We start from the raw sequence: 15000 nt of genomic DNA, 5'->3' as shown, positions 1-15000 counted from the left end.
CTCACCTTTGTGCATTCACGCACAGCATAAAAGGTTTGGTGGACAAAATGAGACAAAGAAGGAGTGGCATAAAACACGTCTTTCCGTGGCAGCATCGGAGAAAGTTGTACATGTAAACACACTACGATGTGGATCGCTGAAATTAGTAGGACAAAACGGTGCTTGCCAAATAATCTCATCAATGAAGCGTGTATAACATAAAGAGTTGGCTTTCTAACATTTGGGAAGGTTTGTGTCATGTATGTCCTATATATTAAAACAATTTTTTTTTTTCCATTTTCACACATCTCTGGAAGAGGTCCAGGGAGCCACTAGGGCGGTGCTATAGACCCCCGGTATAGGCTGAGGCCATGACATTGCATTGGTTTCTTGCTGGTACTTATGAGGTCAATGGAAACCCTCACAAAGATTGTGTGTGGGACACGTGTCGTGTGCATGCGAGTTAGCGAGTGTTTTATCAGTAATTGTGGCACAGCACGCTTCCTGTCCAGTCTGCACCGTCTCTGGCAGGAATCCTTTAGTCAAACTAATGACCTCAGGCGGCACCTACACACTGCCATGCTGTTTGTGTTGGCTGTCTAATTGTGAGTCCGTGTGTGTGTTTGTGAGACCACTGCGGTCGGCATTGATTGAGCGCCCGGTGCCCTTTTGTCAGCGCAGTTAGCCTTAGTAGAAAAAGGTCTCCATGTCCCCCCCGGTTCTCATCTGTTGTTTCTGTTCCTTCACCCGCCGTGACCTCCTCTTCCTCGCTAGCCTCCACTCAGAACAAACAAAGCCGTGAAGGACAACGGTTTGATACCACGCCGCTTCGCATCATCATTGAACAGCACTCATCCTTTATCTCAAAACTGCCGCTAATCAAATATCGTTTTAGCACCAACCCCCTTCACTCCTATGAGTGGGGCTAAAGTTAAAAAAAGTACCGATGATTGTCAAACACACAAATTATTCTCTGCATTTGACCCATCACCCTTGATCACCCCCTGGGAGGTGAGGGGAGCAGTGAGCAGCAGCGGTGGCCGCGCCCGGGAATAATTTTTGGTGATTTAACCCCCAATTCCAACTCCAAGCAGGGAGGTAATGGGTCCCATTTTTATAGTCTTTGGTATGACTCGGCCGGGGTTTGAACTCACAACCTACCGATCTCAGGGCGGACACTCTAACCACGAGGCCACTGAGAAGGGTGTATTAGAAAATAAGGGAAATTCTAGGAGGGGGGAAAAATCTGGTCTGGAAAATGATAAAAATTAGGTAAATTCTGGTAATTAAAATAAGGTAAATTCTGGTCACGAAAATAAGAAATTTCAGTCAAAGAATAGTCTTTTATAGTCTTTGGTATGACTCGGCCGGGGTTTGAACTCACAACCTACCGATCTCAGGGCGGACACTCTAACCAACAATACTTACATAAATTGGTCGGGCATTGCCACACTTGTCTGTAATGCAAAATTGCCACCAGGGAACAGAAGTATAGAGAAACCAAACCCAGTTTTCCCATAAGAGATAACCGATTACCCGAAAAAGAGGAACACAAAACACATTTTATAGAGAATAATTGTAGGTTTTCTGTCACGGCCAGGGCGTATTCCAATGCGCCCTCATCTTTGCGCTCTGCTTGCCGCACCTCGGGGCGCGCCCACGGCCGCGTCACACCCACTTTCCGGCAAGGCTGTGGGCGATCAGCAATCAGCGCACCTGGACCTGATGAGAGGGAGCTGGTGTAGACAAGGGGGCCAGCCTGGGAGCTGATTGTCTGGCTGGGGGCTGCGGCTGGGAAAAAGCGAAAGACAGGTGGTATTTCTCTGGCAGGGGGTAGCCTGGCTGGGTGGAGCTGCGCCACCACACCAGCACAGCCACCAGCACCCCAAACCCCCCCCCCCCCCCCCTCCCCTCCGAAAGCGGATGTCAGACGCCTCCTGTTGACTGAGGGCCAGCCACAGAGGGTGGGAGGAGGGCATCCCCTTTCGGAGGTGGTGCTGGTGGCTGTGCTGGTGTGGTGGCGCAGCTGCACCCATCCAGGCTACCCCCTGCCAGAGAAATACCACCTGTCTTTTGTTTTCCCAGCCGGAGCCCCCAGCCAGACAGTCAGCTCCCAGGCTGGCCCCCTTGTCTACACCAGCTTCCTCTCATCAGGTCCAGGTGCGCTGATTGCTGATCGCCCACAGCCTTGCCGGCATGTGGGCGTGACGCGGCCGTGGACCGTGACATTTTCTGGCAGAAAACAATATGAAATACATGTACCGTATTTTTTGGACTAGCCGCCCACTAATTTTCCGCAGAAAAAAATATTTTCCATACATTAGTCAGATTGGACGCAGATATACACCTTGTCAAATTAGTTATTTAAACAGAAATGTGCTGTAAATGTTTATTTACATACCTTGTAACAAGGCAGTAAAACGGCTGATCAAACAAAACAGAAGTCATCGTCATGGACCCACTATCTGCGGAAGCTTGCTCTCCAATCAGCTAAACAGATTCGCTAAACCACGGTGACGTTTTGGTGAGTTTACAAAACTGAAACAATACAAAAAGCCATAGTCACTTAATAATACTAACACAGACACACACATAAGCATATTCGCTCGTGCTAACGTCACTAGTTTGATTACATTACGATCACACATGTAACGTTTTAGTCTGTGTGAATAGTTGTAGTTATATTTTAATATTTACAATTGTTCCTTGGAGTGATTAATGAAGAATTCATACAAATAGAAACGGCCGAAGAAAATACTGTAGACCAGGGGTCCCCAAAATCCGTCCCGCAAGAAGTCCCAAGTAAAAAATGAAAAATACAATAATAATAATAATTAATTAAATTTTTTATTTTTATTAATTTTTTATTATTATTTTTGAAAATCTGTGCTTTCTATTATTTGTATATCTTATTACTCTCGGTGTCTCCTAGCCGCTCAGGCAATTCATATTGTCTAAAAATGCATTTTTCTTTTTAGACAATACTATGGTAATCTAATTAGTTACTATGGTAATCTAAGTCACAACAGCTCAGACGAGGCACCAAGCAGTGTGGGTGGGTAGCGTTTCCACAGAGTGTTTCCAGAGCGGCCAGCCTGAAATGTGGGTGTCAGGCACAGACGCGGAAGGAGATATTTACAACTAAGTTCTAAAGCTTAATGATATATCAAATATATCAGATTGTAGGTGGGTTTGTTTTTTCATGTTTGGCTGTTTGTTGCATTTTTGTTGCTTTTCGCTCGATTGTAAAATATGTCAATATTCAGTGTTTTATCGTTCATAGTTAATATTGTAAATCCCACATTCTTTATTTTCATGTACATTCTGGGTGTCTCATTCCGTTTTTAAGGGGGTCTGTCATAACATTTTTAGAATTCAATCAGGCATTATTGTGAGGTTTTGTATTAGTGTTCCTAAAAGTCTGATATAACGGCCCCTAGACACATTTTATTCCTCTAATTTTGGCCCCCCCCTATTAAAAATAATTGCCCAGGCCTGCGTTATAGGTTCTGAAATTTCTTCAATAACCTTTTTTTTATCGTGTCCATATCAATCCCGTTACAGTCAGTCGAGGTCTTGGATTTACTTTTTTTTTTCGCAATGTGGATTATTTCCTCCTTTGTCGTGTCGTTGAGGAACACGGAGTTGCGATTTCCACCTACGATGTCGTCCAAGTCCTCCAGATGTGGTCCAATGACGGGGGTGTAACACACTGCAAAAACTGAAATCTAAGTAAGATGAAATATCTCAAATAAGGGTGATATTTGCTTATTTTCTGTCTAATAAGAAAATTATTCTCACTAAGCAGATTTTATGTGAGAGTGTTTTACTTGTTTTAAGTGTTTTGGTCCTAAATTATCTCAGTAAGATATTACAGCTTGTAGCTGAGATTTTATGACCTATGCTTGAAACTAGAATATCAACTGTTGCAAAGCGGTGTCATCAACACTCACAAGTATAAAACTACTTTTTTAAAGTAATAACTTCTTATTTCAAGCATGAAAAAAAAATAGATTTTGACACAATTGTGTCTCATAATTAAAACAGATGACAGCCAAATGGACTTTGCTGTTTTATTTTCAATGAAACAATAGAAAATACGTACTCATATAGTAGTACAGTTGGCACAGTACAGTAAACGGACAGTTAATATTTAAACATTTAATATGTGACATTTCAAACAATTTTGAACAGAAATAGTTCGTGCACATTCAGATAAATTCCTCAAAATGACAATTACATTTTTTTTGGCTGGGGGTCGGGCTCTATATGCGCACTAATTGACTGAAAGAGCACGCACTTGGCACGATGATGTCATGTTATCGATGGAAAAGTGCATTTTTAGACCATATGATTTGCCTGAGCAGCTAGGAGACCCCGAGAGTAACAAGCGGTTGCCTTGTTGCCTTTCCATTAAGACAGGGGTGTCCAAACTTTTTCCACTGAGGGCCGCAAACTGAAAAATCAAAGCATGCGGGGGCCATTTTGATATTTTTTCCTTTTTTAAAACCAATACAATATATAGTTGTTGTTTTTACCTTTATAGCTTTCCTCAAATTTGGTCCCCGGTACCCAGGAGGGTTTCAGTTATAAAAATGTTAGAAATAAGTAATAATTTAATTTTTGTAATTTTTTTTATTCAACGCTTGAATCTCGAGATCAACTTCCGGTTTGTCTGTCGTTATAAAGTTTTTAAAAATGTTGTTTTTATGTTTAAGCCCTTTACGTCAAAACCCTTATTTATATGGCAAACACACAAACTATGCAACATTTTCCCCAAAAACATTTCAAAGTGGAATATTTGATGTGAAGTAATTGGTGCCTTAAATAGGTCAATAATTCATAACAATAAAAAAAGAAAAAGAGTAAGTGTTGAAAATAAGCCACATTTATATTTTTTACTTTTAACGCTTAAGTCTGTAGATCTGTTGATTATAAGATTTTATAATTTTTTTTCATATTTTTTTGTTTGTTTAATGCCCTTTTTGTGAAAGAAAAGTTTGTTTCGCACAAAATATGCAATATTTCCCCCAGAAAATGTTTCAAAGTGGAATTGTTCATGTGAAGTAATTGGAGCCTTCAATAGGGCAATAACAGTCTGCATGGCAGCTTTGTGTTATTAGTGTCAACATTGCAACTTTTTCCTTGTTACATTTCACCGGTTTACTCTTTTATTACACTTTTTTATGTTTTTATTTTTGATTATAGTATTTTCTGAATGTGCCGGGGGCCGTTAACAAATTAGCTGGGGGCCACAAATGGCCCTAGGGCCGCACTTTGGACACCACTGTATTAAGAACAATAAATGTGTTTTTAGTGTAAGTTTGCTGGTTTCAAGAAATGTAATGCCGAGCGCATATCATTATGTCAAGATAATGGCACTAGCATTTACTTAATTTTAAGAATATTTTTCAACATATTGAGCAAAAAGGTCCTTTTTTTTTTCTACCAAGAAAAGTGCACTTGTTATTAGTGAGAATATACTTATTTTAAAGGTATTTTTGGGTTCATTGAGGTTTAGTTTAGTTTATTTTAGTTTATTGAGGATCCCCATTAGTCTACACCGCAGTGGAGACTATTCTTCCTGGGGTCCAGGCAAAAAACATCACACAATCACAAAACAAAAGATTAAAATGCAGTACAACATGATCAAATAATAAAATGTTGTAATACAAAAATAGCAACAACAAAGAACCAAAAAAATAATAATAACTTCGAGTTTACATAATATTGTTCATACCAAAGATAAAAAGAGCAATATAAAAATAGATATATATATATTTTTGCAAAAAAAAAAATAAAACAAAGAACCAATGGCCTAAAATATATACATTAGTGTACCAAAGACAAACAGTAAGTGACGAAAAAAGTTCCATCCACCATTTTCTACTGCTTGTCCCATAATCAATAAAATAGTCAATAAAAACAGTCATGACATTAGGTACAATCTAGAATAATCTCTTTCCGCAATACTTCTCCTCTTAGTCTATTCTTAAAACCCACTCTGCTGGTGATTGATTAGCTAATTTGACTTGTTTTGGAAAGTCTTGACAAGCCAAATTTTCTTGTTCTATTGGCAGATAATTTTGCTTAGTTCAAATAAAATACCCCTAATTTTTGTATGTTATTTTCTTGTTTTTGAACACTGACTTTTTGTCACTGCTTGTCCTACTGGCAACTTCACCTGAGGGGTCATTGTGGACTCACGGAGGCAAAGACCCTGACATAATGAGATAAAAGCAGGAATCGTCAAGAAGAGAAAAGACAAGGGGGCAGAGTGACACCTCACATAATCTCGCCCCGCCTGTTTGTCTTTGACCTGAGGCCTAAAAGACCCCTCACAGTGGTGCCCCTGACATTATAATCACACCCAAGAAAACAGCTTCTTGGTGCTTTAACAGGAAAAAGAACCGGATCCACAATTGTTTTCGCCTCTGGTGCTCCAGAGTGGGTACACTTCAATTAATAAACCCATTTTGCCAGCATGTAATTACTTTTGCTGGACATGTTCCAAATTTTGTTCCAGCTATCGGGGGGTGAGAATTATTTGCCTGTTCCACCCGAGCTGAAGCAGCTCGAGAAAAACAGTCACTATGGTTTCTCTTGATATTCCAAATGACTTTTAATAAATGTATTCTTTGGAGTATGGCATCTGTTTGTTGAACTTTTGTTAAAGGGGAACTTAGACTTAGACTTAGACTTCCTTTTTATTGTCATTAAATTTTGAACTTTACAGTACAGATAAGAACGAAATTTCGTTACATAAGCTCATGGTAGTGCAGGATAAAAAAGCAATAAGGTGCATATATAAATAAATAAATAGGTTACTGTACAGATAAATATATTGCACTTTTTCCACATGCGTCCACGTTTATGGATGTATGTTATATTGTCTTTTTTATTCCAGCGAGTTAACTGCACTTTTGTTGGAATTTTGCCTATCGTTCACGATCATTGTTACTTTTATTTTATTTTTCTACGATTTTAAAGATGATTTTTTTTAAATGCTTGAACGGGAGTCACCGTTGTAGCCTTCAAAGCCCTCTAAAAAAACTTCAAAACTCTCCATCAACGTTTAATATACACACACTGCAAGTATATATACAAAACCCAAAACCGGTGAAGTTGGCACGTTGTGTAAATCGTAAATAAAAACAGAATACGATTATTTGCAAATCCTTTTCAACTTAAATTCAATTGAATAGACTGCAAAGACAAAATATTTAATGTTCGAACTGAGAAACTTAACATTTTCTTGCAAATAATCATTAACTTATAATTTAATGGCAGCAACACATTGGAAAAAAGTTGTCACAGGGGCATTTTTACCACTGTGTTACATGGCCTTTCCTTTTAACAACACTCAGTAAACGTTTGGGAACTGAGGAGACCAATTTTTGAAGCTTTTCAGGTGAAATTATTTCCCATTCTTGCTTGATGTACAGCTTAAATTGTTCAACAGTCTCTGTTGTGGTATTTTAGGCCACACATTTTCAATGGGAGACAGGTCTGGACTACAGGCAGGCCAGTCTAGTACCCGCACTCTTTTACTATAAAGCCACCCTGTTGTAACATGTGGCTTGGCATTGTCTTGCTGAAATAAGCAGGGGCGTCCATGATAACATTGCTTGGATGGCAACATATGTTGCTCCAAAACCTGTATGTACCTTTAAGCATTAATGGCGCCTTCACAGATGCGTAAGTTACCCATGCCGTGATCACAGTGAGCTAACTAGCTTATGCTGCTATATTGACATATTGAGCCGGTGAGCTGCTCTATCGCCTCTGAGTTGGTGAAAGTTATTTTTATATGCTAAATCATGCCTCTCACCTGGATAGTAAAAGGTTATGGACATAAACCGAGAAGTCGGTAAATCATTTTGCAATGCAGTCTGCTGAAAACGCTGGAAAGTGCCACTCTCCATAGCAACTGACGCTGTGGTCAAAGCTGGAATTGCCACAAAACACAAGCTATTCAACACTCTACTGCCATCTGCCGACTAAAGAGGATAGTGTACACCCCCAATTTGTCACGTTTCATGTCTCAGGTAAACCACGACATATAAATCCCATTCCGACTGCAATATTGCTGCACGATGCTTAGTGTTTCAATAAAGCTGGGTTTGTTGCGCACACAGCATCTAAAACATGTAGAGCATCCTCTGTATACTCAGGCTCAAAAATATAATGTTCTGCATCATCATTTGTCTCATGGAGCCTGGCATGATTAGTTGTAGTTATTGTTAAAGGGTAAAGCCAACGTTGTGATGCCACCACCATATGCTCAAAAGAAGCAAAATACGTAAATATTACATGTTATTATGATTATGAATGTGCCTGTTACTACATTACATGCGTCTATATAAAACGTTGATGGAGGTTTTTGGAGGTTTTTAAGCACTTCATAGGCGGAATAGAGTGACACCCATTGTCTCCGTTGTTAGCTGACTTTTGCTAGCAGTTATTTACTAGTGTCAAAACGTGGACCTTGGGGTGTTGTGTTTTCCCGGAATGCAAAGGAAAGTTGGCGCGGGCAAGGCGTGAAGGTAATGACATCTTTATTTTAACACTAACAAAAGGAATAAACAAAAAGCGCGCACAAGGGCGGAAGTACAAAACTTGGCTACAAAAACAAAAACTAGCAGAAAGGCAGAACTGTGGACAAAAAACAAAAGACACTAACTGTGGCGTTAATAAACAAAACTTACTTGCGATGACGTGAACAGGGCAGCGTGGACTATGAAACAAGCAGCGTGAACCAAGCATGAAACCGTAAACATGACATGAAGCAAGAGTGAGTAAGGATAATGTCACCAGGACCATCAACAGAAAAAGACAGGCTTAAATAACAGTGACATGATTAGTGACAGGTGCGCGAGTGCAAAACGTGAGACAGGTGCGTGACACGAGGACAGGTGAAAACGAATGGGTTGTCATGGAAACAAAACAAACAAGAGTGCACAAAAGGTCCATAAACCAAAACCGAACATAACCAAAACAAAACATGATCACACAGACATGACAACTAGTTAGAATGCATGAAAAATCAAAAAGTTTGTGTCTTATATATATATATATATATATATATATATATATATATATATATATATATATATATATATATATATATATATATATATATATATATATATATATATATATATATATATATATATATATATATATATATATATATATATATATATATATATATATAAAAGTGCAGTTCCCTTTTAAGAGACAGATATGCCATTATTTGACCCGTGAGGATTGAAAGGAAAAGGTGTGGACGGTGTTAGGGGACATGAGATGACCCAACACAGGGACAGAGTGACTCACGGGAAGGGTGAAAGGTCAAGAGGTCCCTGAGGGGCCACATCGTCTTCCCGTGCGTGTGTGTGTGTGTGTGTGTGTGTGTGTGTGTGTGTGTGTGTGTGTGTTCCTGAAAAGAACAGATAAACAAGGAAGTGCTCAGTGGGGAGTCCATCCTGGACCTTTCAACAGGAAATGTTCTCTACCTGTAAACAATGGTGTAGTGCACGCTCACGTGCACGCTCACGTGCACGTCGAAAAAGCCTCTGAATCTCATTAGAAGTGCAGCACGGAACACTCGAATCCAACAAATCCAACCTTTCTCCTTTTGTGTGAGCTGCATACACACATGCATGTTTTTGTTAGTTTTTTACTTTATAATATGCTACTTGAAACATCTTAAGACAAATTGCTGCCAATGTATATTAGTGCTGGGAATCTCTGGGCCAAGGTCCAAGGGCCCCCCCATTTCAACCTACACACACACTTGGGTCCTGATTTACTAAGATCCCAATACCACACGCTAAACAGCGAGTGCAATCTGTAAAATAGCGTGTACTATTAGTGGGCGTGCAATTTACTAAGACTGTGTGTACAATTGTAAAGTGGTGTCTTATTTAAATGGGCATATTGTGTGTACTATAGGGGGCATCACCATGGAGACACTCATTTACTGCACATTCATGTTATCACCTGTGGCGTTTCGCTATGTTTTCAAACAAGCAGGGGACATGTACCACTTTTTATGGGCATTTTAGAAGCAGTATTCAGTGCAGCTATTTTTTTTTTTTTTTTTGCTGCTGAATGTGCAAGAAAAATGCATACTAATATAATTGTAATAACATACGGTGCAGGCCAAAAGTTTGGACACACCTTCTCATTTCAATGTGTTTTCTCTATTTTCATGACTATTTAAATTGCAGATTGTCACTGAAGGCATCAAAACTATGACACCTGTGAAGTGAAAACCCTTTCAGGTGACTACCTCTTGAAGCCCATCGAGAGAATGCCAAGAGTGTGCAAAAAAGTAATCAGAGCAAAAAAATGGCTAATTTGAAGAAACTAGAATGTTTTCAGTTATTTCACCTTTTTTTCATAGTTTTGATGCCTTCAGTGACAATCTACAATGTAAGTCAGGGGTGTCCAAACTTTTTCCACTGAGGGCCGCAAACGGAAAAATTAAAGCATGTGGGGCCCATTTTGATATTTTTCATTTCAAACCATAACAAAATATATGGACTTTTTTGTATTTATTTTACCTTTAGGGGTCCCGGGGACCATAAAGGGTCTCAGTTATTAAAATGTTAAAAATAAGTCGAATTTGTATTATTATTTTTTATTTAAGGCTTACAGTAAATCTCTATATCAACTTAAAAAAAAAAAAGGTTTTATGGCTTTTCTGTCAAAAACAACTTTGTTTTTTATAGTAAAACTGAAATATGCAGTATTTAGTAATTAGAGCCCTAAAATATAAATAATGCAGGACACCATTGATTTTAATTATTTAATATTTTTGAGTCATCACAGTGAAAAGATAAATAAAATACCACTAAATATATTTGGGATCCAAAAGGTGCCCCACTCATAAAGTGATACATTTTATTAGTTTTTACTTTCATCACTTAAGTTACGAGATCAACTTCAAATATATCTTTCGATTTTACGTTTGAACTATTATTTTGTTAGCTTTATGCTCTTTTGTCAAAGAAAACTTGTTTTCATATGGCAACTACACAATACATGCAATATTCACCACATAAAACATTTTAAAGTGAAAATTTTGAACTAATTGGAGCTTTGAAAATAATTAATTACAACATGGATTTTTTGTCTTTTTTTTTTTTTTTGAGCAGTGGCAAAAAAAGAAAACGAAAGAAAGACAAAAGAAAGAAAAAACAGCCGGCATGGCAGTTTTGTGTCAACATTGCAACTTTTTCTTGTTAGATTTCACCTCATTCTACTTTTTTTAATATTCATTTTTATTTTTTGCAATAGCATTTCCAGAATGGGTGGCGGGCCGGTAAACAATTAGCTGCGGGCTGCAAATGGCCCCCGGGGCCGCACTTTGGACACCCCTGATGTAAATAGTCATAAAAATAAAGAAAACCCATTGAATTAGAAGGTGTGTCCACATTTTTGGCCTGTACTGTATATGTATATTATTGCTGGGAATCTCTGGGCCAAGGTCCATGGGCCCCCCCCCCCCATTTCAGCCTCTGCACACACTTGGGTCCTGATTTACTAAGATCCCAATACCACACGCTAAACAGCGAGTGCAATCTATAAAATAGCGTGTACTATTAGTGGGCATGCGATTTACTAGGACTGTGTGTACAATTGTAAAGTGGTGTCTTATTTAAATGGCCATTTTGTGTGTACTATAGGGGGCATCACCATGGAGACACTCATTTACTGCACATTCATGTTATCAACTGTGGCGTTTTGCTATGTTTTCAAACAAGCAGGGGACATGTACCACTTTTTATGGGCATTTTAGAAGCAGTATTCAGTGCAGCTATTTTATTTTATTTTTTTGCTGCTGAATGTGCAAGAAAAATACATACTAATATAATTGTAATAACATACAGTACAGGCCAAAAGTTTGGACACATCTTCTCATTTCAATGTGTTTTCTCTATTTTCATGACTATTTACATTGCAGATTGTCACTGAAGGCATCAAAACTATGACACCTGTCAATTGAAAACCCTTTCAGGTGACTACCTCTTGAAGCCCATCGAGAGAATGCCAAGAGTGTGCAAAAAAGTAATCAGAGCAAAAAATGGCTAATTTGAAGAAACTAGAATGTTTTCAGTTATTTCACCTTTTTTTCATAGTTTTGATGCCTTCAGTGACAATCTACAATGTAAGTCAGGGGTGTCCAAACTTTTTCCACTGAGGGCCGCAAACGGAAAAATTAAAGCATGTGGGGCCCATTTTGATATTTTTCATTTCAAACCATAACAAAATATATGGACTTTTTTGTATTTATTTTACCTTTAGGGGTCCCGGGGACCATAAAGGGTCTCAGTTATTAAAATGTTAAAAATAAGTCGAATTTGTATTATTATTTTTTATTTAACGCTTACAGTAAATCTCTATATCAACTTTTAAAAAAAAAAGGTTTTCTGGCTTTTCTGTCAAAAACAACTTTGTTTTTTATAGTAAAACTGAAATATGCAGTATTTAGTAATTAGAGCCCTAAAGTATAAATAATGCAGGACACCATTGATTTTAATTATTTAATATTTTTGAGTCATCACAGTGAAAAGATAAATAAAATACCACTAAATATATTTGGGATCCAAAAGGTGCCCCACTCATAAAGTGACACATTTTTATTAGTTTTTACTTTCGATTTACTAGGACTGTGTGTACAATTGTAAAGTGGTGTCTTATTTAAATGGGCATTTTGTGTGTACTATAGGGGGCATCACCATGGAGACACTCATTTACTGCACATTCATGTTATCACCTGTGGCGTTTTGCTATGTTTTCAAACAAGCAGGGGACATGTACCACTTTTTATGGGCATTTTAGAAGCAGTATTCAGTGAAGCAATTTTTTTTTTTTTACTGCACTTTGAAAAGAGGCTGCACTTACTCCTCAAGATGCAAAGAAAATGCATAATAATACAACTGTAATAATTTATATTATATGTGAAATAAATAGAATGAGTTACAATAAGATTGTGCGGCATTTCACAAAAGGAAGGTGATGTTTGAAAATAATAATTCAGATAAGGCACAAATATCCCTCAAAAAATTGGAGTTTAATTTTTGGCATATGCTCAAATCCAGAAAACACGTACGCACAAACAGTGTGCGCACGCATTGATCCAAGCGCATCTATTTTTACATCAGAATCAACGTGGAATTGATCTCACGTTTAAATACGCTAGTCGTATTTTAATTAGCCATGTGCTCCAGGACCCACACTCTGCCCAATCAGAATTCACCGCAAAGGAGTAGGTCTGACTTTGAGCCGTCCATAGCGTTTTTACTCGTATGGATTTTTCATTCATCACTCCAAGCATCGTTTGTAAGTTTTACAATATAACTAAAGGTGTTTATTAGAGATGTCCGATAATGGCTTTTTTGCTGATATCCGATATTCTGATATTGTCCAACTCTTAATTACCGATTCCGATATCAACCGATACCGATATACACAGTCGTGGAATTAACACATTACTGTGCCTAATTTTGTTGTGATGCCCCGCTGGATGCATTAAACAATGTAAAAGGTTTCCAAAATAAATCAACTCAAGTTATGTAAAAAAAAAATGCCAACATGGCACTGCCATATTTATTATTGAAGTCACAAAGTGCATTATTTTTTTTTTTAACATGCCTCAAAACAGCAGCTTTGAATTTTGGACATGCTCTCCCTGAGAGAGCATGAGGAGGTTGAGGTGGGCGGGGTTGGGGGGGGCGGGGTTTAGGGTAAGGGTAGCGGGGGGTGTATATTGTAGCGTCCCGGAAGAGTTAGTGCTGCAAGGGGTTCTGGGTATTTGTTCTGTTGTGTTTATGTTGTGTTACGGTGCGGATGTTCTCCCGAAATGTGTTTGTCATTCTTGTTTGGCTGTGGGTTCAAAGTGTGGCGCATATTTGTAACAGTGTTAAAGTTGTTTATACGGCCACCCTCAGTGTGACCTGTATGGCTGTTGACCAAGTATGACTTGTGTGTGTGAAAAGCCGTAGATATTATGTGATTGGGCCGGCCGTGTACCACTCCGTAGTCATAAATTTTACTTTTTGAAACCGATACCGATAATTTCCGATATTACATTTTAAAGCATTTATCGGCCGATAATATCGGCAGTCCGATATTATCGGACATCTCTAGTGTTTATCCTTACTAAATGTCTGTTGGAGTGTTTTCATGCATTATGTACGTGCTATCGTAATATAATGAAGCTAGCGCCATTAGCATTAGCAAATATATATATCTTTTTGTACTGTTTCAGCTTCACAAATTCCTCAGTAAATTCCCCAAATCGTCACAATGAACTTATTGAGTCAGTTTAGCTGATTAGAGAGATAGTTTCGGCAGCTAGTGGGTCCATGACGACGACCTCTGTTTTGTTTAATCTGCCGTTTTACTGCCGTGTTACAATTAAGGTATGTGAACAAATTTACAGAATCTGTTTGCGCTCTATAGTGTGACAAAATAAATAGACTAAAAAATCCAAAGCGGCGGACGCTGCCTCCCAGGATGTTATGAGCGTGACATAACAACACGTTGAAAAAGTGAAGGGGTGATTATTATGCAAGGCACTTTATTTGAGGTCAACAGCAGCGCGTTTCACCCCTCAGAGTTTCAACTTCCATAAGGTTGGCTCAGCACGTCTCCTAAAAATGGGACGAAGGCATCAGTCTGTTTTTGCAAACATGACTGACTCCGTAACAGATGGTTGCAGAGTTTGGGGTTGCTGCTGTCACAGAATCAGTTTTGACAGGTTGATGCAGAGACGGCTCTCATTGTTGCGGTGGAAGCGCGTTTGGCCTCGTTTGCATTCGCTCTGGCATCCTTTGTTGTTTGTTGTCCTTCTCTGTCCAGAGTCGTATTCATTTTTCAACAATATTTCCATATTTCCCCAATGAACTCCCAAGGTTGGTCTTTTCCTCTTGTTTTGGTCAAGTCATTTACAAAAGGTAGACATGATAGGCTACGAGGAGCTAGCAGCTACACAACAGCTAAGCACAC

At 38.6% G+C, this 15000-nt stretch overlaps 1 protein-coding gene across 2 annotated transcripts in view; it reads left to right on the top strand.

Annotated features, from left to right (window-relative positions):
- LOC133663603 (cGMP-dependent 3',5'-cyclic phosphodiesterase) overlaps window positions 1-15000 on the top strand; it is a 460149-nt gene that overhangs the window by 283805 nt on the left and 161344 nt on the right. The gene's annotated exons all lie outside the window — the stretch shown is intronic.

The sequence above is a fragment of the Entelurus aequoreus genome, linkage group LG13 (assembly GCF_033978785.1).
Source record: "Entelurus aequoreus isolate RoL-2023_Sb linkage group LG13, RoL_Eaeq_v1.1, whole genome shotgun sequence".
NCBI lineage: Eukaryota > Metazoa > Chordata > Actinopteri > Syngnathiformes > Syngnathidae > Entelurus > Entelurus aequoreus.
The sequence above is the reverse complement of the archived record's forward strand: the minus strand, read 5'-3'. Positions and strand labels throughout refer to the sequence as shown.